We start from the raw sequence: 25,124 nt of genomic DNA, 5'->3' as shown, positions 1-25,124 counted from the left end.
GCACAAGATCAGCCAGGGAATGTAAAAGAACAATGCAATCAGAGGTGAGAGAATTTCATCTCATCTCCTCTAATTACTAGCCATGTAGGCAAGAATGGCTGAGCCTCTTTCCTCATCTGATCAGGAATTTCCTCATTATGCTCTCTCTGTCTTCTACACTGATCATAAGAATTCAGTGGCAGTGCACAGGAAAGCATTCTTGGTAAACTGTAAGAAGATGTATGAGAAAGGCATCAGCATTAATAGTATTATCCACTATTTCTGTGAAAAGACAACTCAAATGTAGGATGATGGGTCAACAGATTAATCTTCCTATACTCTATTCAAAGCAAAATCTGACACCTAATTTGAGATATATTTTTTCTTTCCTTAATGGAAAGAAAGAGGAGAAATGTGGAGGATGGTTCTTTTGGAAGATTTGCCTGTACTCTTAACTAATTTCAGACCTCAGCTTCAAAAGCAGTGAGTTGTTGCATTTAATCAGCAAGAAAGCATATCCCACAAAAGTCAGCTCCCTGAAGGGGAAGCTGCTCAAACACCGTTTCCATGGCTGCCGCTGTAACAATATTTTTTACTGAACTAAGCATTGCTAATTTTAGCCACAGATTATCTGGAAAGCAAGGAAGAAATAGATGAAAGGCAATTTTTACCTGAGCCACACTGAGCCTCTGAGAATCTTTACTGAGAAAGAGATGCTGCTAGAAAAAGCAACTACGTAACTCCAAAGCCTTGGGGACGTTTGTCAACTGCTCTCCATCAGCCTCTGGAAGAAGGAAGGAGGTACCGTTTTTCTAATTTAGGAAGAAATTGAAACTCATTGGTGAAATGATTTTATTTAAAAACACCACAGCTTGTATAAGAAAGCAGAATATCACCCCAGCAACCTTAATTCCCAGCCTGGCCTCTGGTCCCAGTTTCTTCTGGTAATGGTATAATATTTGCTTAGAGAGCGAAGCTATTTTGGATGCTGGTTTCAGTAAGCTGTCTCATGAAGAGATTCCCCCAACCCACCCCCCCCCCAAAGAAAAAATCTGCATTAAATGGACTGGAGGTTATGTCTGGAAAAAGCTACCTTGATTTTGAACAAGACATTAAGGTAAACAATAGATAGACTATAGATAGACTATAGTCCCATTCATAAAAAGGCAGCGATTGCTTAAATAAGTGACTTAACTTAGCTACAAAGGAGTCAGAGAGAGGCAGATACATTCCTTATGATTTTAGCTGCTGCATCCTCCACAGGCAACAAATCCTCAGCAAACAGGAATTTTTCAAACCACATTTGGAGATGTCCAGATATCAGAGTGGGGTACAAAAATAGCTCCTGCATGATCTCTAAATGAGGAGGAATGGGGCTTGGACAGCCACTTCAGGCCCCAGTGGGTGTTGGCTAGTTGCTTTAGCAGAAAGTGAAAGCAAACGTGTAGGAATTGCTCTCATGGCCTAGTAGAAATCCTGGTGGGTTTGCAGGCCTAGGTCTCCCAGGCTCACTCTCTTGGGGTTGGTGGTTGCAGCTCTGAGGGTGAGATGTAGTTGAGGAAGGACTTCGGCAGATTTCAGGATGTTCCATTTTCTCTTCCTTCACTGAATCCTTCTTTCAGATCCTCATTCATACTAAGGAATAGAGAACTAATAAAAGTAGTATTAACATGCAGGGAGTTTTTCTTACTAATCTAAGCCAGAAGCTAAAGAGAACTATTGGTGATTGCAGTAGCAGGGGAAAAAAAACACAAAAAAACTTTTTGAAAACTCTTCTAAGACACAGACTGACTTCTGTAGCAGGAAACCTGGCAGGCTATTGGGAGAGATGGAAAAAGAGAGACAGTCACAAGCTGCCCTCCCCGAGGGATCTCTCATGATCCAGGGAAATTCTGATCCGAGATTCCTATGGAATTCCACAAGATCACTCCAGAGTTGAATTAGACTCCATAAAGCAAGGCTGGGGAATATTCAAATGTAATGTCTAGGCTGGCCGTTTCCCTGAATGCATTTATTCCCCCAATTTTTTCTTGTTCCAGGGTGTCATGTAATGCCACAGATGGGGCTCAGATACCCAGCTCAGAGTGTGGTGGAGTCCAAGGAAAAATTCTTCCTGGAGGAAACAATTTCTGAGTAGGGACTTAAAGAATTAAACTGTTGATTCTTTAACAGGTTAATCTGGGGGGAAAGGAAAGAGAAAGCATTCCAGGAAAAAGGACTATCAAAAACTAGGGTGTAGGTGTTTTATTTATTTTTTGTCTAAATACTATTTAGATATAAAAAAGAACGAAATCTTGCCATTTTGTGAGGATGAAACTTGAGGGCATAATGCTAAGTGAAATAAATCAGAAAGAAAAATACCACATATTTTCACTTACATGTAGAATTAGAATTTAAAAAAACAAGCTCGTAGATACAGAGAAGAGATTGTCAGTTGCCTAAGTCGGGAGGTGAAGTATGGGGTGGGGTAGGGGTGACTCAAATGGCAAAAGGGGTCAAAAAGTACAAATGTCCAGTTATAAAATAAGTCATGAGGAGGTAATGTATAGCATGGTGACCATGGTGAACAATATTGTATTGAATATTTGAAAGTTGCTAACAGAGTAGATCATAAAAGTCTCATCACACACACATCAACTGTTTTTTTTTTTTTTTAATAAATTTATTTATTTTAGTTGGGGGCTAATTACTTTACAATATTGTAACTGTTTTTAAATTATAGAAAGTGAAAGTCACTCAGCTGTGTCTGACTCTTTGCAGCCCATGGACGATACAGTCCATGGGATTCTCCAGGCCAGAATATTAGAGTGGGTAGACTTTCCCTTCTCCAGGAGCTCTTTCCAACCCAGGGATGGAACCTAGGTCTTCTGTATTGTAGGTGGATTCTTTACCAGCTGAGCCACCAGGGAAGCCCTTTTAAACTGTATGCAGTGTTGAATGTTAATTACACTTATTGTAGTGATCATTTTGAAATATATAAAAACATTCAATCACTACTTTGTATACATGGAACTAATATAATGTTATATTCCAATTAAACCTCAATTAAGAAAAAACAAAAACTAGGGTATGGGAAACAGTGTGGGAGGGAGCCTTAAAGGTTTCTCCAAGGCCTCCAAGCCTGAAGTATAGCTGGCTCATATGGCACGTGTTTCTGCAGAGGAACTAGGATAATGTCTATAGGAAGCAGGAGCCACTGGGAATTGTAAGCAAAGGGATATCATGATAGCTTTAACATTAGAGGGAAAACTGTAGCTGTGGTGTGGAGGACAGATTTGAGGGAGCAAAACTGGGAGCAAGTCACTGTCATCGACACCTTCTTTTCATGTCTCATTGCCTCCTTTACTGTCTTTTTATTGTTTAGCTTTTGTTGTATTAACACATAGAATTTTTAAATAAAATGGAAAAATGATTATTATAAAATGTTGGTAAGTTAAAAAGTAGGATAAAAAATTCGAGGTACAGTTTGATCTCAATCATGTACATACACAAATAAAAATTATTGGAAGGTGCTTTTCTGCTCATGGACGCAGCCGGGAAAGCATCGTTGAAGTCTTTCCCCCTTGTCCACTGCCGTCACGTCTAAGTCAGAGTCTCCCAAGGAGCCGGAACAGCTGTGGAAGCTCTTCATCAGACGATTGAGCTTTGAAACAACTGATGAGAGTCTGAGGAGCCATTTTGAGCAATGGAGAATGCTCATAGACAGTGGGGTAATGAGGGTTCCAAACACCAAGCACTCCGGAGGCTTCGGGTTTGTCACATAAGCTACGGAGGAAAAGGTGAAGACAGCCATGAATGCAAGGCCACACAAGGTGGACACAGAGAGGGCCACCTCAAGAGAAGATTCCCAAAGACCTGGTGCCCACTTAACTGTGAAAAAGATTTTTATTGGTGGCATTAAAGGAGACACGAAGAACATCACCTGAGAGATTATTTTGAAGATTATGAGAAAATTAAAGTGATTGAAATCATGATTGACTGAGGCAGTGGCAAAAAGAGAGCCTTTGCTTTAGTAACCTTTGATGACCGTGACTCCGTAGACAAGATTGTCATTCAGAAATACCACACTGTGAATGGCCACAACTGTGTAGTGAGAAAAGCCCTGTCTAAGCTAGAGATGGCTAGTGCTTCATCCAGCCAGAGAGGTTGAAGTGGTTCTGGAAACTTTGGTAGTGGTTATGGAGGTGGTTTCGGTGGGAAAGACAACTTTGGTCATGGAGGAAACTTCAGTGGTCGAGGTGGCTTTGGTGGCAGCCATGGTGGTGGCAGATATGCTGGCAGTGGGGATGGTTATGATGGATTTGGTAATGATGGAAGCAATTTTGGAGGTGGTGGAAGCTACAATGATTTTGGCAGTTACAACAATCAATCTTCCAATTTTGGACCCATGAAAGGAGGAAACTTTGAAGGCAGAAGTTCTGGCCCCTATGGTGGTGGAGGCCAATTCTTTGCCAAACCACGAAACCAAGGTGGCTATGGTGGTTCCAGCAGCAGCAGTAGCTATGGCAGTGGCCGAAGGTTTTAATTACTGCTAGGAAACAAAGCTTAGCAGAAGAAGAGGGTCAGAGAAGTGACAGGGAAGCTACAGGTTACAACAGATTTGTGAACTTAGCCAACAGTGGTAGCAGGGCCTAGCTGCTACAAAGAAGACATGTTTTAGACAATACTCATGTGTTTGGGCAAAAAGCTCGAGGACTGTACTTGTGACTAATTGTATAACAGGTTATTTTAGTTTCTGTTCTGTGGAAAGTGTAAAGCATTCCAACAAAGGAATGCAGATTTTTTTTTTTGCACCCATGCTGTTGATTGCTAAATGTAATAGTCTGATCATGATGCTGAATAAATGTCTTTTTTTTTTTTTAATGTGCTGTGTAAAGTTAGTCTACTCTGAAGCCATTTTGGTAAACTACCCCAACAGTGTAAAGTTAGAATTCCTTCAGAGTGATGCCAAGTTCTATTTGAAATTTATTTACAACCTGCTTTGGTGGAGAAGCTATTGTCTTCAGAACCTTGGTGTATTTGAACTGACAGTTATTGTGTTGTGACCTGGAGTTCACCATTAAAAGGGCCACCCTTGCAAAGTCATGGAGTTTTTTTTTTTTTTTTTTGGTTATTAATGATTGTTGGCACATCCTATGAAACATATCTAAATTGAATTATGTTACCAGATAAAGTTATAGATGGGAATGAAGCTTGGGTATCATCCATTATAATGTGTAATCAATAAAAGATTTAATACCCTCTTTAAAAAATTATTGGAAGAAAATGCATCAAACTTTAATCAGAGGCTAAGCATTTATCTTAAGAAAATAATCAGCTGGATACAGGGGACTATGTTTAAGAATGTTCATTTTTATTTATAATGAGAAAGTAGAAGCAAATTAAATATTTATTAATAAGAGAAGTCCAAGATATTATGATAAATCTAAAATCTATACATATACACATTTTTTATATGTTAATAATGTGAAAATATGCAATAAATATAGATAAATACAAAAGGAAGCTTCTAAAGAATTATAGAGCATGATCTAAAATTTATATATTTATATACATAAATGTGTGAGTATGTACATGTGCGTTGTCGGGGAAGTATTTATATATTATTATAAAGTAAGAGCGTAAGCTCGAATCATAAACAGTAGCAAAGTACCAGTGAGCAAGTTTTCTATCCTTTCTGTTCCTCAGTTTCTTTATTCCTAAAATAAGGATAATAACAATAATAAATACCTTCTTCAAAGGATTATTATGATGATTAAATAAATTAATATGTATAAAGAACATAAGAAGTGCCTAACATTCTCTTATGCTAATAATTACTGTTATTAGTTATGCAACAAAAATGTGAGGAAAAAATGCATGCTGAAATATTTTCAACATTCAGTCTCCAGGCTATTGGTTTTGAGTGATTTGTATGCATTTTATTTTGTGTTACAAGTATTTTATAAAAGCCTTGGGTTAACTAGTGTTCAAGGGAAAAATAGAGTGGTCTATAGGGCCATTTAATAAAAAAGACTTCTAAAGTAGGAATACAGATACTGGTTTGTGAAGTCCCACCTCTAATTCATTCCATGAGTGTAATCTTGGCCTGACCATAGGACAGACCTCTCTGAGTCTGAGCTTTCCCATCCACTGGCAGTGAATAACCATGCTCTTCCAAATATCTGATAGTATTCCTAGAAGATAATACAGGACAATGAATGTGAAAGTTCACTGTGAGCTATAAAATCCAGTAACATGCAAGGATTTCTTAATAAAGGAATTTCTTCACTGACTTTACTTCTCATTTCTCTGCCTGCAAATTGCAGATCTCCTCAATGCAGGGGTCGTGCTTACTGATTAGGTAATTATTGTAGAGTTGGCAGCCTTTAAAAAAGCAAAGGACTGTTTGGGATACATCATAGTTTTGCGAATCAGCAGCTTTGGATTATTCAGGGAAAGTCCATGTTATTTTGAGTATCCATGTCATTTACTTCTCTGCGTCTCTTTCCTGTTGCCTACCTTTGCTTATTTTATTACTTATTAGTAGCTGGTTGTGAGGTAAAAAGGAAACTATAGAGGAATGAAGCACAAGCCATAACACAATGCAACTTTTTAGTGAAAATAGCATCGGTGAGGGACGATGCTGGAACTTGCTGTGTTTTTATGAAGGAGATCCAGTTAATCTGTGACTTTTTGATATAACGCTGGGGCAAAGTGTATGCAACCTTCCACCCACTCAGAGATGTGGTGTTGCTGCTGAAGGCTCAAGAAACTCCTTAGTGTTAAGAATGGGGCCTGCAGTTTCAGGTTTGGTTATAATTCTCACGGCTGTGCTCTGAGTTGAAAACATCTTCTCCCAGAAGAGTGAAAATACCCTCAGTCCCTGCTGACACTCTATTATATATCAACCTGTGATCTTATAAACCTGTTCAGAGTTGCATAACCACCTTTCCATGACAGACTCAAGGAAAATATGGATTCCTATCCTTCAAGGATAGGAAAGAACTCCAGGGACTTCCATCCCCTCAGGACATTCTCTCCCTTCCATATTTCCTTCATCAACTCCATTCTCTTTGGCTGGTTGTCCTTATGCCCCATGGCAACAAGCATCACCAGAATTTTTTAAAATAGTTTAAGCCTTATAACCAGAGGAAAGGGTTCTTGCTTCTCTGAAAACGTAATTCTTTTTTGGAGGGGCCTTTGTTGTCAGTATGGTTGCTGCCCTTCAAAGAATCATGACTTTAAGATACGTCTTATCTTCTCCATGATTTTACTAATGCTTGTGTAACAAAGGTGTGTGATACATACATAAATAGATACATATACATGATTAAAGAACAAAAATTTAGTAAGATAACAGGAGGAGAGTCTTTAGCCTCACTTGCTGCCCAGGAGGGGCTGGGAAAATTTTTGAGTGAGACACAGAATTCTGTCTCTTCCAATTTTCTTGACTAATGGCAGGAAATACAGAAACATATTGAAGTCCTATCTGAAGATTATCGATACTTGTTTCATCTGTGTATTTTAAACTTTAAATTAACCATTTTATAAAAATTCTTCCAAAGCTCAAGATCAGTAATTCTTAACTAATTCTGATGTTGAATATGTAAAAGTGTCATTTAAATAAACTCATTCAGAAAAGTACCTGAGCCAGGTGAGTGCAGCTAATGCTTACATTTCTGTGCTCACAGAATACAGTGTGAATGACACCTGGATCTGTACAACATGACAGCCTTGCGTGTGTTGGGGAGATGGATGTGTTTGCAGATATGGTAAAACTGCAAGTTGCCTACCCAATGTCCATTTCATCTTTCTTTCCTACTAATAACATGCTTGTTTTCCTTCTGGGTTATAGAATGCCCAGCTAAAAAGAAACATTTTCCTGGTAGCTTGGTGTCAGTGGGATATTAGCAAAAGTTACTGGTAGAATATCTAGGAAAAGTCTTTTGCTCTCTCTCCCTTCTTCTTTCCTCTCTCTCCCTTCTTCTTTCCTGGATATGAATATGATCGCTGGGACTCCAGCAGCCAATCTGAATGCGTAAAAGACATGGGAGTGATGGCAGACAAGAAGGATAGGAAGTACTTGGGTCCTGAAGACCATGGAATGAAGTGATTATACCTGCCCTAAACTGTCCAACCTCTTCACCAATTTTTTTTAATTAGTTTATTTTCTATTTTTTAACTTTAAAATATTGTATTTGTTTTGCCATACATTGACATGAATCCACCATGGGTGTACATGTTTTCCCCTTCCAGAATCCCCCTTCCACCTCCCTCCCCATCCCATCCCTCCGGGTCATCCCGGTGCACCAACACCGACCACCAGAAAAACACCAATACAGTATACTAACACATATATATGGTATTTAGTCAGTCGGTAAAGATAACCCTGTATGCGAGACATCAAAAGAGACACAGATAAATAGAACAGTATTATGGACTCTATGGGAGAGGGCGAGGGCGGGATGATATGGAAGAATGGCATGGAAGCATGTAAATGATCATATGTGAAACGAATCGCCAGTCCGGGTTCAATGCATGATACACCATTTTTGAAAAGTGAAATCTGCTTTTTTATGTAAGGCCATGGATGGTTTGGATTTTCTCATTTATGTAACCAGTTAAAGTGTGACCCTTACAGAACAGGTGATGGGCAGGAGGTTTGGATGGAAAACCAGCACAGTTCAGGAAGATCCTCACAAGGCTAAATTCTTTGATATTTCTGGAATATTTATGTGACAAGCCTGACAGACATGAATGATATCCTAGGTTTCTCGAGAGTCAGGCATAGAGGGAAGGCAGAAATAGAACTTGGGTATCCTGGCCACTGCTTTCTCTACAAGCTCCACACTCAGGTATAAAACCAAGTTGACCCTGTGAAATCAGAAAAGTGACTTCTGGTGCTTCCTAGCCTTAGTACTGGGCATGTGTTATGGGACAGTAAGAATTAAAAAGTATGTTCTTAGAGCCAGGTACATGGTATTCAAAATTTCATTCTTCCATCCACTAACTGTATGGCTTTGGACAGTTATTAACCTCTCTGAGACATTTTCCATGTCTGAACATGGAGATAATAAAAGCTTTCACTGGGTTTCCAAGTGGACAAAAAGTCTAGATTTTATGAACATCTGAGGTGAGACTTTGTACTGCTATGAGGACAGTAAGTGAGCCAGGAGCAAGGAGAACCAGTTTTTGGCACACAGAGTCCAAAGAGCAAGTCAGAGAGAAGTTAAAAGCCCGATGTTCTGGGACCACTTTTGTGTGTTAAGCTATAAACACATAAACTCAATACAATGGAAAACCTAAACCATTAGACTCCAGACTCTAGTCATATCACAAATTAGAGCACTCTTCTCCCATAGAGAGAAACCAGTGAGAGATAGGAGAAAAAAAAATAAGCTAGTTTCTCGCACTTCTGAGAATTCTGAGAGGTCAAAAGTTCTTATTTTATGGGACAAAGCAGAAAAGCAAGAAAAGCTAGATAGTTGTTTGCCCTACATCTGGCTTTCAGGGTTGAAATGAGGATTAGGTTATATAATCAAGTATAGTTTCTAAAAATCCATGCATTTTTATAACACAAAAATCTTGAAAATCAATTTGGCTGTAGCAAAAATAGAGGACTGCATCATTGTCTTCTGGGCTGTGTTGTCACTTGGCTCCCCTTCATCCAGGAGCAATCCACTGTCCTTGCTCATAGCCTACTTTCATCTCGAAAGTTGAACGAAGGCAAAGGAAGAGAAAAGCAGGGGAAGTGAGAAGAATGGAAAGGCTGCAGGCTGGCTTCTTCAAGTTCACCTCTTAATCTCCTGTGTGGATGCTCACAGTTGGGAAGAAAATAAAAAGCAGCGAAGGCCATTGCTTCACCTTAATCTTAAATCTTATATCAGAAAAGCTTTCAGAGGGAAAAAAGAAAGACTTAAATGGAATCTCTTGCCAAAAAGAGTTGCACTGAAGCTTGAAAATACAACTTATGGCTAGTGGTATATTTGGGCTTATAGCAAGAGTCCTGAGATACAAATGCATTCATTTTATCTTCCAGTGTCTCATGTTCATGTCAATGGCTCAGGGCAGATATTTGCAAATTCTTATGGAAAAAAGTCACATTCCAAAATACACACAAATTATGGTATGAACTGTTTTTTAAGGGGAGATGATCAAGCATTCCAGTTTTAATATGGAAATTTAGATAAAAATTATTTGAAGAATAAAGTGCATTCCTGAAAATTAAATTAGGTCTTAAAAATACTTGAGACTAAAAAAATCCAAAATCCGAGCTGATCTCAAGAATTTATCAACATAGGATAAATATAGGATGATATAGGGAGCTTCAGTTGGAAACATCAAAGCTAATAGGGTTTGAAATGTAAATCCTTGGGATTTTTGTGCACTGCTTGGTTTGTTAGTTTTTTAGTGGGAACAAAAAGTACAGCTTCTAATTTATTTAACATTCCTAAAACATTTGTTTGTGGCCTACCATAGACCAAGCACATGGTGAGTAATGAGGACACCATATCTCTTTGTTATGTTTATTGCAGCCACAGAGGGAATAATATTAAGCAAGATTCTGAAGAGGCAAAAGCATAAAGAGGCCAGATTATTCACATCAGTCTTACATGTAGCCCCATAGGGAGGGTGCTTACCCAGAAAACATAGGAGGTAGCTATCAGAACAAGAGCAAAGGCAACAACAGCAACCAGTGGGGTAGGGGAAGTACTGTGTATCCAAGAGCCCTAGACAACAGGCTTGGCACACTTATAACTTCTAGAGTTGATTTCAGCCTCAAATTAATTTTAATTCTTATGTAGGACAAGTACAAACCCGTACAAATACAATTTGAATAAGCACATACAAGTACAAACTTGAAAGGAGAAATAATTATTTTTGATGTGATATGTATGTGATACATACAATGGAATACTATTCAGGTTTAAAGAAGAAGGAAATTCTGCCATTTTCAATAAATGGATGAACCTAGAGAACATTATGACAAATGAAATAAGCTAGTCACAGAAAGACAAATACAGCAACATTCCACTTATTATATGAGATATCTAAAATAGTCAAACTTATAGAAGCAGAGAATAGAATGATGGTTGCCAGGGACTGTGGTGGGATTGGGCAGAAATGAGGAATCTTTCAATGAGTTTCAGAGATTCAGTTACGGCATTACCGACTCAATGGACATGAGTTTGAGTCAACTCCAGGAGTTGGTGATGGATAGGGAGGCCTGGCGTGCTGCAATCCATGGGGTCACAAAGAGTCAGACATGACTGAGCGACTGAACTGAACTGAATTATGCAAGATGAATAAGTTATAGAGAACTGCTCTGCAACCTAATATCTATTGTTAACAATGTGGTATTGTGCATTTTATGTTGCAGGATAGATATCATCTTAAGTATTCTTAACATATACACATACATAGACAAGAACACAAGGAAAATTTTAGAGATGATGGACATGTAGGTTGATTGTGGTGATGGTATCATGGGTATATGCATTTGCCCAAACACATCAAGATGTATATATCAAATGTATGCAAATGGATTACTTTTGTCCTGGAAAAGGGATGATTTCCAAATTGTGAAGTTGTTGGAGCATTGAAAGCTGATTATTAGAAGGTGCCCACCTGTTCTAATGCTTTTAAACCTGGTGAATAGGAAGATCTGCCAAAGCTTTCAGGCTGTCTCTGCCTCTGCAGATTTCTGTATTTCTACTTCTCTTTTTCACTGTATACTTGCCTCTGTGGATTTCCCCTTGTGGTGTCCTTTTGTCATATATTCTCTTTCCCTAAGTAGTATCTCTTTATATATAGATAGATATATGCATATAGATGTAGATAGAGTATATATACATGCATTTTCTGTTATACAACATTAAAAATATATTCTGTATTACTAGAATAGTATAGTTTCTTACATATCATATATTTTATAGTTCTTGAGTCAGTTTAAAATGCAAATTATCATATGTGAAACGAATCGCCAGTCCAGGTTCGATGCATGATACAGGGTGCTCGGGGCTGGTGCACCGGGATGACCCAGGATGGAATGGGGAAGGAGGTGGGAGGGGGGTTCTGGAAGGGGAACACATGTACACCCATGGTGGATTCATGTCAATGTATGGCAAAACAAACACAATATTGTAAAGTTAAAAAATAGATAAATAAACTAATTTAAAAAATAAATAAATAAATAAACCGACAAAAAAAAATTTTTAAAGATAAATGAAATTGTTTAAATTTCTACTTAATTAAAACAATGACAACAATAGCAACAAAGAAACAGAATTGTCACCTGTCTAACATCTAGTTCATTGCATGTGTGCAAGCACTTGCATATATATGTATGATTGTGGGGGTGGGTAAAGATTAAAGGTAGGACAAAGACTTAGAATAGAAAACATACTCCTCATTTCTGTTTAAGAAGAATGAAACAGTTTATGCCTCACTCATCCACTGTAACTCTAAGTAAAGAATAGACAAATGAAAAAGGATTATATTTATAATACTGCAGATTGAAGTATCTTATTGATTCATTATATTATCTCTTTCTTACTAAGAGTTGGTTCTAATTTTTCAGTTGATTTTTCTCCAGAAAGAGAAATAAATATTTCTGTCACCTTCATAAGCTACCTAGAAGTTAACAGATTTTCTGAAATTTTTTATTAATTAATTCCCAAGCAATCTTGAGAAACAATAAACCTGGGAAGTATCACACATCCTGATTTTTCACTGTATTATAAAGCTATAGTAATTAAAGCAATATGGTATTGGTATAAAAACACACATAGATAAATGCAACAGAATAAAGAGTCTTGAAATAAATCTGTGGTCAATTAATTTACAACAAATGAGCCAAGAATATAGAATGGAAAAAAGACAGTCTCTTCAATAAATAGTGTTTGAAAAATTGGACAGCCACATTAAAAAGAATGAAACTGTACCACTAACTTATACCATGCACAAAAATGAACTCAACATGAATGAAAGACTTGAATATAAGAAACTGAAACCATAAACCCACTGAAAGAAAACATGGGCGGTAAGCTCCTTGATGTAGGTTTTGCAGATGATTTCTTGAACCTGACACCAAAAGGAAAAGCAACAAAAGCAAAAATAAACAGCTGGGACTACATCAAACTAAAAAGCTTCTGTACAGCAAAGGCAACTATTAACAAAACAAAAAGACAGCCTACTGAATGGGAAAAGTATTTGCAAATCGTATATCTGATAGGGAGTTAATATCCAAAATACATAGAGAACTCATATAACTCACTAGCAAAAAAAAAAAAAAAATCCGATTAAAATTGGGCAGAGAATCTAAACAGACATCTCTCCAAAGAAGACATACAGATGGCCACAAAGCATGTGAAAACATGCTCAACATCATTAATAATCAGAGAAAGGCAAATTAAAACACTAAAGGTGCTCAACATTACCAATCATTAGGGAAATGCAAATCAAAATCATGAGATATCACTTCACACCTGTTAGAAAGGCTGTTATCAAAAAGACAAGAAATAATAACTGTTGGCAAGTATGTAGAGAAAAATGGGCACTTGTACATTGTTGGTAATAATGTAAATTAGTGCAGTCACTATGGAAAACAGTATGGAGATTCTTTAAAATATTAAAAATAGAACTACTATATGATACACAATTCCATTTCTAGGTAATTTTTCAAAGAAAACCAGAACACTAATTGAAAAGATATATGCCTTGCAGTATTAATACAATAGCCAAGACATGGAAATAACTTAAGCATTCATTAATGGATGAATGGATAAAGATGTGACTATATATATACATATATATATATGTATATATATATATACATGAATATTACTCAGCCATAAAAAAGAATGAAAATTTTCCATTTGTGACAACCTGAATGGACCTTGAAGGCATTATGCTAAGTGAAATAATTCAGAGAAAGACAAATACAATATGACCTCTCTTATATAAAGAATTTAAAAGACAAAAACAACTTATAAACAAACATGCCAAGTTCATTGATACAGAAAACAGACTGGTAGTTTCAGGAGGCTGAAGAGAGACAAAGGCATAAAACATTTTTTTTTATTTTAAATAAATAGAATAAAAATTTTAAAATAAAATAATAAAATTATATTATGCATTTATAGAATATATGACTGGGTTCACTTGCTCTGTCTTTCAATTTTAAAAATAAACATAAGACTGACTGGAAGAGGGTGAACAGGAAGAGTCTTTTTTTCCAGTTATTGGAAATACTTATTATAAAGCCTTGTGAAACATAATCTAAACTATACTTCAATCAGATTTCAATGTTTTGTTTCTGAGGAGAGCATCTGGAGAATGATTTGGCTTCATTTACTACAATAAGATGTCTTTTGCGATTTATTTAAAATTACGTTTCACAAGTGTTAAAAAGGATAACAAAGTTATCGGCACCTGAAGTTGTTTGTGGTCATCAAGTGAGGGAGATTCATTCTTAAAGGAACCATCCATATCAACCATCAAGATGAGACTATATGTGAATGATATAAATAAATCTTTTCTGGTCTATTTTACCAAAACCTTCAATAGTTATTTATATAACTGGCTGTCAAAATCCTGTTTTTGGTTGCAAACAGATTGAACCAGATCAGGGGCAGGATAGGAGTCTACATCCCCACATGGCGTGTCACTTCCCTATCTCTAAATGCTGAAGGCTTTCCCATTGCTTCTATGTAGTGATCAGACTTCTTACTTGTATCATCTGGGCTCCAACCAGCTTCTCTCTCATTTCTCATCTTCTCAAGCTTGTTTTCAGCCAGCTTCAAATGAGCCATGTTCTCTTTCTCTCATCCCCCAGTCTCTGATCTAGTTTTTCTTTCTGATGTAATCTCTCTTTACCCCTTCCCTCATCTTGTGCCTGTTGTCTGGCTTAATCTTCTTGTGTCAGTTTAAATGTTGCTTCCTTCAGGATGTCTTCTGTCATACCCAAAGTTCATGTCAGTTTTTCCCTAAATGCTCCAACACCCAAGACACCCAACATTTCCCCACCACAGCACTTTCACACAGTTGTGATTGCCATCTCCTAGCCTGCATGTTCTGAAGAATGAGAAGCACTGTGATTGTGAAAGAAGTGGACAGGTGGAGTGTTAAGGAAGGCTAAGGAGAGACGTTTGATCCAGAATATACTGTATTGGCTAGGTATGTTAGTGATACTGGCTAAGGGATGCAGGTAGCTGTTGCTGAGACAAGCAATGCCCCCAAGGCAGGGGTCTGGCTTTGTGTTTCAAGTACCTCATATGGGAATTAGCATTCAGAACACAGACTCTGATCCTTGGGAAGGTTGCCCAATGTAAGGGAGAAGTCTAGCCCTAGAGGAATCTGTCTGGGTCAAGACACTAAACTAAGGCAGGGATCCAATTACCAGAATTGGTGTTTAACACAAATGTTTGGGCATTAAGAACAAAGTGAGAACACAGCTATTAGGCCTGCAATACAAGGTCAGAACGGAGCTAGAGCAAGACTAGTGATACAGAATTTAGGAATCCTATACTTCCTGAAATTGATGAAAATGATTGGCTCTAGAGCCCGGGAAAAGCTAGGCCTGAAGATAAAAGTGAAAGGATACCATAATCGGAATAATTTGAGGACAAGGACCAAGGAATTCATTATACCTGCTAGGGAATTCAATCATGAGGAAGGCCAAACTGACTTGAAGCCAGGCTGCACCTTCACACAGACTATCCCCTGGGCAATCCACTTCAGTACTGACAAGGGCAGCAAGGCAAGAACAGACTCCCAAGTCTGCAATGGGCACTGTACTTATTACTTCCTCTGAAGATTGTCTACTTATTCTAGAAAAAATTTTCAAAAAACTTTTGTCCTTTTCATGCCTGTCTGATGGTGCGCTTGCCAAATAACATTTGTAAGGTGCATTCTATGTCTGACTCGGTCTGAGTCATCACACTTTTAGGAGAGATAGTCCATGGTCAAAGAATTTCAGAGAAGAATTTGTTCATGATATTTCACTAGATGCCATCCTGGTATTTACCATTTTTGTCAAGCCTCCAATAAAAAACTCTCTGGATAAGCCAGAAAGGAATCATTTTAACTCAGATCAACCAGAAAAGATCTTAGTCTTTAGACAAAATAAGGCCAAGCAACCAAAAATAGTGTCAAATATGTAATAGAATTAAGGAATTCATCATGATAGCCTATTGGAGAGTTTGGTCCAGAAATCAATACTTCCTAGCTTTGTATTTAAGTCCTGGAATTGGATCTAACTCAAACTTCACAAATTTTTCCTTCATGTTGATATATGTATATTTTTAACATACAGATAAAGGAAAGGGACTTAACAGTAGTGAGTCAATGCATTCTCAGAGACTGGGACAGTTGAAGAATTATTTGACTTAAGAATTCCAAAAACATTTTCCACTCTACCAGCATCTGTGTTGGCAACTTTTTTTTTTTTTTAAGTGAGCAGGAAAAGGCTATATAGTGAAAGGGGTCAGTAGTTTTTTTTTGTCTGTTTTGCTTGCAAACAGCCTTCATTATTCTGCTGAGGTCTGTGGAAATATCTCCCTATTTCAATAAACCCTGAACTTTCTTAGAGTAGGAACTGCATTTCACTCACCTCTTTATCTCTTGTGTGACCCAGAAATCAGGTATCCAATACATATTTGTTGAGCAATGGAATGAATGAATGATTGAATCAGTTTGCCCATGATAATTCCCCAAGAAGCACTGCCAGGAAGATATTCCCTTTCCTACATGAGGAGGAAAGGATAAATTGTCCTAGCTGACATGCTAAAAGCAGAACCACTCAGAAACTGGTCCACCAAGAGGAACACTGGTCCAAGCAGCTTAGAGAGAAATTAATTAGCGATGAGGGAACTGTTTTCTGTGACACCTCCCCAAACACCTTCACTCTTCTCTTTACAGTTGCCCTGAATACTCCTCTGCACTTACCATAGCCTTTTCTCATTTCAGACTTAGAGATATCAGGCCTTTGGAGAGCATGAAATGAGAACAGAAAAGAAAGACACTTCTTGAGACCAAGCCTGTACCTACAGGTGCATGCTGCTTCACTTAAACTTGGGTAATGCTCAAGTGATCATGAAAAAAATGGGTATTAGTGCTCTTACCATTAGCAGATAGAGGAAACTGAAGTGTATACAGGGTAGGTAACTTGCCTACAGTCGCACAGCTAACCAATGGGGCTTCTGATTCCAGAGTCCTCATCTTTAGTCCCCACTGAGAAGTGGGGATGTCTTCACAATTTTGCGTCATCTCAGAACCATCACCTCATCACGTTTTTGCCAGAAGGGGAAAAATATTTTCCGAGTAGGCGGCACTTCAGAAAACTCATTTCAGTTGTTTCACTGAACCCTCCTGCTATTTTGAAGGCATGTAAGGTCAAGTGCATGGGGCAGAGTTAGGGCAAATGGGAATTTGGAGGTGATCTTGAAGCATTTTCAAGCCTTCTAGAGCTGAATTAACAGACATGTCAATGGGCGGGAAAGCTGAACTTGGGGAAGGCAGGGAGCCTGCCAGCTTTCACCTTCCTGTCTTTTCACTGTCACAGACCTCCTTGCAGCCAGGCATTTCTAGCTCCAGTGGCCTCCACGTGTCACAGGGTCTTCATCTGCCTGACCATAATGAGCAATTTGCTCTAATCTATGAATAGAAATTGGAATTTAATTCACTTTAGTAGCATTTCAAGGAGGGGGATGCTTAAATAAGCTGTTTGGTGTCCTCTACATTACTACTGAAGGTTAATCACTCCCCAATAAGCATACTTGAGCTCCAAACTATGTTCTTGAGAAAATAGATTAATTAAACCACAAGTGGCAATTACTTGTAGTTTAGTGGGCTTCTAGCTGTAGCAACGTTACCAAGTAATATTTTTTTCTAAGTTAACCAGCTCTTAAATTTCTGTTTTCAAATGAATGTGCTATCTATTAGTTTCCACTAATTTTGTTTCCTATTGAAAATGGAATGAGGTTGTCATCTGACTGAAATCTGAAGTTGATGTTATGTACTATAACTTATTCTCCCAATAAAACTCTTGCTTCAGAAATTAGTTTCCACTTAAATTCTAAACATATGAACATTTCTGAATTTATTTTAGAAATGTGGCTCTAGTACATCCATGTAGACGGAATGTTTCACAGCCACTTAAAATCCTGTATTTATTGACATGAGATAATGTTCATAATATAGTGTGAGTGGGAAATAGAGTTTATGTAGAGAATGAGCATTACTTTCAAAATATAATTCTGTATGTTCACAGGCGTATACATAGGGAAAACAACTAGAAATATGCCAGATGCCTCTGGATGGTGGGTTTTAGATAGTTTTAAATTTTTTAACTTTTCTGTATTTTCTCTTTTTTTGTGATAGATATGTATTACTTTCATGTTTTGTTTATTAATAGTGTGTAGAATATAAGCAGGTCAGGAAGCAACAGTTAGAACTGGACATGGAACAACAGAATGGTTCCAAATAGGAAAAGGAGTACGTCAAAGCTATATATTGTCACCCTGCTTATTTAACTTATTTGCAGACTACATCATGAGAAATGCTGGGCTGGAAGAAGCACAAGCTGGAATCAATATCACTGGGAGAAATATCAATAACCTCAGATATGCAGATGATACCACCCTTATGGCAGAAAGTGAAGAAGACCTAAAGAGCCTCTTGATGAAGGTAAAAGAGGAGGGTGAAAAAGTTGGCTTAAAGCTCAACATTCAGAAAACTAAGATCATGGCATCCGGTCCCATCACTTCATGGCAAATAGATGGGGAAACAGTGGAAACAGTGGCTGGCTTTATTTTTTAGGGCTCCAAGATCACTGCAGATGGTGACTGCAGCCTTGAAATTGAAAGATGCTTACTCCTTGGAAGGAAAGTAATGACCAACCTAGATAGCATGTTAAAAAGCAGAGACATTACTTTGTCAACAAAGGTCCATTTAGTCAAGGCTATGGTTTTTCCAGTAGTCATGTATGGATGTGCGAGTTGGACTATAAAGAAAGCTGAGCACCGAAGGATTGATGCTTTTGAACCGTGGTGTTGGAGAAGACTCTTGAGAGTCCCTTGGACTGCAGGGAGATCCAACCAGTCCATCCTAAATGAGATCAGCCCTGGGTGTTCATTGGAAGGACTAATGTTGAAGCTGAAACTCCAATACTTTGGCCACCTGATGTGAAGAGATGACTCATTTGAAAATACCCTGATGCTGGGAAAGATTGAGGGCAGGAGGAGAAGGGGACAGCAGAGGATGAGATGGTTGGATGGCATCACCGACTCAATGGACATGAGTTTGGGTAAACTCCGGGAGTTGGTGATGGACAGGGAGGCCTGGCATGCTGCGGTTCATGGGGTCACGAAGAGTTGGACACAACTGAGCGGCTGAACTGAACTGAGAATATAAGTGTCTTATTTAAAACTCAAACTCTACAGATAGAAGTGAAATACCCTTTAAATATTTAACCATTTCAGTCCCTCACCAGAGAATAACATTGTTACTAATTTTGATGAATAGCAGGGTAACTCAACAGTGGCACTATGGACATTTTGGGCCTTGCAGGGTACTTTGTAGCATCTTTATCCTCTATCCACTAGAGGCCCTTAGTATCCACTTCTCAGTTATGACCACTAAAAATGTCTCAGTGGACAAAATTCCCCTCTTGTTGAGAACGTGGGTGTATAGCCTCCAAGTTCTTTTTTCTCAGTATTGGTGCACATACATACTAATATGGAAATATATCATTAAAATATAAATTATCTTATTCTGAACGTATGTATAACTTACTTTAAAAACATTCATTGTTATTCCTTAGTGGCCTTTATAAATTAATCTATTGATATATAGATTTCATGTATTATATTGATAATCATGATCATGCAATCATAATCAGGCCAAAGACTTTTAGGAAACTATCAGTTCAGTTCAGTTCAGTCGCTCAGTCGTGTCCGACTCTTTGCAACCCATGAATTGCAGCACGCCTGGCCTCCCTGTCCATCACCAACTCCCGGAGTCTACCCAAACCCATGTTCATCGAGTCGTTGATGCCATCCAACCATCTCATCCTCTGTCATCCCCTTCTCCTCCCGCCCCCAATCCTACCCAGCATTAGGGTCTTTTCCAATGAGTCAACCCTTCGCATGAGGTGCCCAAAGTATTGGAGTTTCAGCTTCAACATCAGACCTTCCAATGAACACCCAGGATTGATCTCTTTTAGGATGGATTGATTGGATCTCCTTGCAGTCCAAGGGACTCTCAAGAGTCTTCTCCAACACCACAGCTCAAAAGCATCAATTCTGCGGCGCTCAGCTTTCTTCACTGTCCAACTCTCACATCCATACGTGACCACTGGAAAAACCATAGCCTTGACTAGACGGACTTTTGTTGGCAAAGTAATGTCTCTGCTTTTAAATATGCTATCTAGGTTGGCCATAACCTTCCTTCCAAGGAGTAAGCGTCTTTTAATTTCATGGCTGCAGTCACCATCACCAGTGATTCTGGAGCCCAAAAAAATAAAGTCTGACACTGTTTCCACTGTTTCCCCATCTATTTCCCATGGAGTGATAGGACCAGATGCCATGATCTTAGTTTTCTGAACGTTGAGCTTTAAGCCAACTTTTTCACTCTCCTCCTTCACCTTCATCAAGAGGCTCTTTAGTTCTTCTTCACTCTCTGCCATCAGTCTACATAAATACAGTGTGAAAATGACTCTGGGGCATGTTCAACCCTCTAATGAAAGGAAAACCACTGTGGCTGAGAACTGAATTAAAAGGAAAGAATGAACTTATAGGACATCCAATCTAGGGAAAATGTGGGGGGAAAGGTATGACCCTTGAATTCCTGGGACAGCAGTGTGCCAGTCCCTAGAATGAAGCTGGTCAAAGGCCACCCTTACATTGTCTCCTCATCAGTTACTATAATCCAGCACCAGTCAATCCTGGGTCCACTTTTCTTCAGCAAAATCTACTACTATAAATCATCTTTTTTGATAAAAATGGAGATTCCAGGACCCACATTAAGGCATTTGTTTACCTGTTGAGTTCAGAATCAAATTTTAAAAACAAGATATTGGTTCATTTCTCTCCCCGAAAGTATATCAGTAAGCTTCAAGAAACGGAGCACTGACAGATCTCCAGAAGCTCCCAGCCCCACGTGCCTCTTCCTTATCCCAACTCCAATCCTTCAGCAATGGCTGTCTTGACTTTCTCAGTGGTCATATTCCTGATTTTCTTTATGGTTTACATCCCTCAACAATATGGCAGCTCTGCTTACTTTAAACCTTACTCAAATAAAGTAACCGTATTTTCTTTTGGTTTTGCTTCTTTCACTAATTGTTGTTTTTATTTACAATGTTGGCTGAAGTTGCGATGTCATCATGTTCATTACTGTAGGTATACTATTTTATGAATATGTGCAATTTCTACTTTCTATGTACATACCTACTTTTTCTGGATATTTGGACTTTTCCAATATTAATTTTTACAATTTGGCTATATATATGTATATTCCTCTTTATGGATCCTGGGCATATGTATATAAGTTTTTCTAGAGTGTGTAACTAAAAGTGGATTAACCATGTCAGAGGATCTGAATGTCATTTAAACTCCTAAAGGCTCAAAAGAAAAATTCTATTCCTTACATCCTCGCCAACACTTTGATATTCAAAGCCATTAAAATGTTGATGTGGCTTTTGCCTTTTAATATTATTCAATGGAATATAAACACTGATGAATAAGATAGGTGGATAACATAAAGGCCTCTGTCTTAGGTTAGGCTGTTATAACAAAATACCATAGAATGAGTGACTTATGAACAACAGGAATTTATTTCTCACATATTTGGAGTCTGGGAAGTCCAAGATCAAAGGGATCAGCAGATTCAATGTCTGATGAGGGCCTACTTTCTGGTTCTTCTTCTTCCTGTGTCCTCATGTGGTAGAAAGACCTGGAGAAATCTCTTACAAAGCACATTCATAAGGGCTGCATCCTGATGATCTAATCACCTCCCAAAGGCTTCACTTCCTGATACCAACATATTGGGGGTTAGGATTTCAACATATAATTTCTTAGCTACACAAGCATTTAGTCCATGACAGTCTCTAAGCTGAATGAACATTAGAAGTTATCTGAATGATCTCCTCCCTATCCCTGGGTGAGGTGAGGCTAATGGCTTACAAATTTCTCTGTTTTCCCCCTTGACAAAAACTTGTGAGAGGTGGTAAAAATGGAGCTACCAATGCCAGGGTCTGGAGAGTGTGGGGGTCCCAGCTAGAGAACATTTCAAATGCCCATCACCAAACCTATGAGGTTAGCTAAAAAGTATGTAACAAACACTAAAATAAAATTTTCAGATCCAACTGACAAAAAACCTCCTAGAAAACAAGAACACAGTTATAAGCTCAAACACTGGACCAGAATGGAACTCATCCAATTTCCTCCCTGCCCACATCTGCTGCTTCAACAGCGTTCTCCATCTCAGGAAATGATATCACCATACACCCTGTGGTCTAAATCAGAGAAAGAATCTTTTTATGGAATCACTCCCACCTTCACCACCCACACCTAATAACTTTTTTGAAAATATGTCCACTTTCTTTCTAGCCCCATCTCCAATGCCTTAATATGTCCTTCGAATTTAAGCATTGATAGTCCTCCTTGACCCATCCCTTGTGGCTCAGCTGGTAAAGAATTCGCCTGCAATGCAGGAGACCTGGGTTCAAACCCTGGGTTGGGAAGATCCTTGGAGAAGGGAAAAGCTACCCACTGCAATATTTTGGCCTGGAGAATTCCAGGGACTATACAGTCCATGAGGTCGCAAAGTCAGACACAACTGAGCAACTTTCAATTTTACTTTCACTTGACCCATCACATCATATGTGTGTTCCTTTTACAAGTACCTCTCACTGCCCAATAATGATAAAGGTTATTCTTATATATCTGGTGTTGATTACAGTGCTTCCAAAATTTTAATGTGCATTTGAATCATTCAGGAGTCTCATTCAGGTTCAGATTCTGATTCAGTAGGTCTGAGATGTCATGGGAAATTCTGTGTTTCTAAATAGACCCCAGGTAACATTGATATTGCAAATCTTACACACCACAATTTGAGGAGCAAGGATCTGTCTTCTCCCCTGAGCTTAAAGCTCTCTGAGAATAGGGAGCATATTTATTTTCTGGTTGTGGATTCTCCTGCATCTACCTAAGACAAGCTATTAGTCAGAAAAATCAAAGAATGAAATCCTCTAGGCAGGCAAGGAGGAACAAGTTGAAACAATTTCTGAATCAGAAGAAGGAGTTGCAAGAAGCTTTTCTTCCATTCTGGTGGGGGAGGGGGCAGGTAATAGTTTGTGCCACAAGCAGGCATATAAAGTGGAAGGAATAAAATAGGGCTGATTGATTTGACAATGATACAATGAGGTAGCTGATGAAGAGGTGGTTATTGAGTTGCAAATCAAAAGATGAAGGCAAGAAGAAATAGTCAGCTCATTTCCTAACATGGAGGAAATGGGATTCCATTAAAAAGAAGACATTGTGGCTGCTACTATTTGAAAGTCTAGAAGTATTTTGAGGGTTAGATGAATTATTAGATGAAATATTTTGAGTGTTTTAGGTTCAACTTTCTAGAAGATGTTGAATGATTGTTATGGTAACTTTGCTTGTTAGCATGAAATACCTTCCCCTCTTTGAATGTCAATATACAGACAAATTATTACACCAAAAAGAAATTAACAACTAGGTGTGTATGTGGGTGTGGGTGTGGGTGTGTGACTCAGGAAAACTCAGAACATCTCCATAGGCTCAATACCAATAGGCATTAAAGATTCCAGGACATACATTGAACCCCAGATATGCTAACTCTTTGAGAAGTAGAGAGAAATGCCAGCCAATAAACACTGCCTTTGGACAAGTCATTTCTGATTCAGACTATAGTGTCCTCAACCCTAAATGTACTATTTCCAGATTTATATACATGAATCCTTCAAGCCTTACGTCTGTTGTTTGGGGTGGGGGTGTATCCATGCCTCTTCTCTCTCTCCCTCTTTCTCCCCCTCTCTCTCCTCTATAGGAGCCCAGGATCCAAATGCTTTCCCCCATAATTGTCTTCCCATCAGGAATGGTCTCATAAATACAAGAGAAGATTTTCCTTCTCAGTACCACCAATTCTGCCTCAAAATACAAGTGTCCATAATGCATATGATTTGTTTGCAAGTAAAATAATCAGTGACTTTTAAATGTGCTTTTTAAAATAAGCTTCTGCTCCAGAAAATGACACACAAACAATCTGTCACCCGATTTTCTTGGCAAAACACTAAAGTGTATGTAGATAGTTCCTGGACTGACCCAAAGGCTGTGTCGTGGCTGGCATTGCAGTGGTGGGGTGGGGGCAAGACTTTCGGAGACATACTTAATGGGTAAGATAGAATAGCCGCTGAAAACATACATCTGTCAGGATAGGAAAGGATTTCAACTGTGATTATCATTTTGCCAGTCTCTCTGTCTCCCCTTCCCTCCATATCTCTGTTTCCTCTCTGTCTTCTCTCACCTTCTTCCTCAAATGGACTCTCACCCTCTTTTCTTCAGTCACTATCTTCTGTTTTTGTTCAGTATCAAAAATAACTTAGGAGTGTTTACTTTGTTGCAAGTAAGCAAGAGTTCCTGTATCATCATCTCCTTCTCCTCCATTTTGTTTTGTTTTAAATATTACGAGACGAAACAGCACATTCTTGAAACCCCAACAATTTTTTCAAAGAAAAAATCTGTTTAGCTTCGCCATAAGAAAATGAGTGGAAGTTGCTCAGTCATGTCCGACTCTTTGTGACCTCATGGGACTATACAGTCCATGGAATTCTCCAGGCCAGAATACTGGAGTGGGTAGCCTTCCCTTCTCCAGAGGATCTTCCCAACCCAGGGATAGAACCCAGGTCTCCCGAGTTGCAGGTGGATTCTTTACCAGCTGAGCCACAAGGGAAGCCCTATAGTTTGAAAGAAAAGAGAGGCCGTTTGCTCTTTTCCTTGTGATCATCAGCCCTTTAAAGAGGTTGAGATGGGCTAGCAGTTAGAGAAATCACCCGACTTTTATTCCCCTAAAGCCCTCTTGGCAGCCACTCTTCCCAGGAGCCTCTCTGACCCTGGTTTCTATCCCCTTTCACTGTTCTC

At 38.6% G+C, this 25,124-nt stretch overlaps 1 long non-coding RNA gene and 1 pseudogene across 1 annotated transcript; one reads left to right on the top strand and one right to left on the bottom strand.

Annotated features, from left to right (window-relative positions):
* Positions 1–1,054: 1,054 nt before the first annotated feature.
* Positions 1,055–4,504, top strand: LOC145525233 (heterogeneous nuclear ribonucleoprotein A1-like; annotated as a pseudogene).
* A 17,270-nt stretch (positions 4,505–21,774) lies between these two features.
* On the bottom strand, positions 21,775–24,763 carry LOC145526644 (uncharacterized). The gene is made up of 2 exons (XR_014069046.1): positions 24,511–24,763; positions 21,775–21,924 (listed from the first exon to the last, which is right to left on the bottom strand). It is a non-coding gene; the product is annotated as an uncharacterized LOC145526644 (long non-coding RNA).
* Positions 24,764–25,124: the final 361 nt, after the last annotated feature.

The sequence above is a fragment of the Giraffa tippelskirchi genome, chromosome 11, assembly GCF_054371585.1.
Source record: "Giraffa tippelskirchi isolate mGirTip1 chromosome 11, T2T-mGirTip1v1.2.pri, whole genome shotgun sequence".
Lineage (NCBI taxonomy): Eukaryota > Metazoa > Chordata > Mammalia > Artiodactyla > Giraffidae > Giraffa > Giraffa tippelskirchi.
The sequence above is the reverse complement of the archived record's forward strand: the minus strand, read 5'-3'. Positions and strand labels throughout refer to the sequence as shown.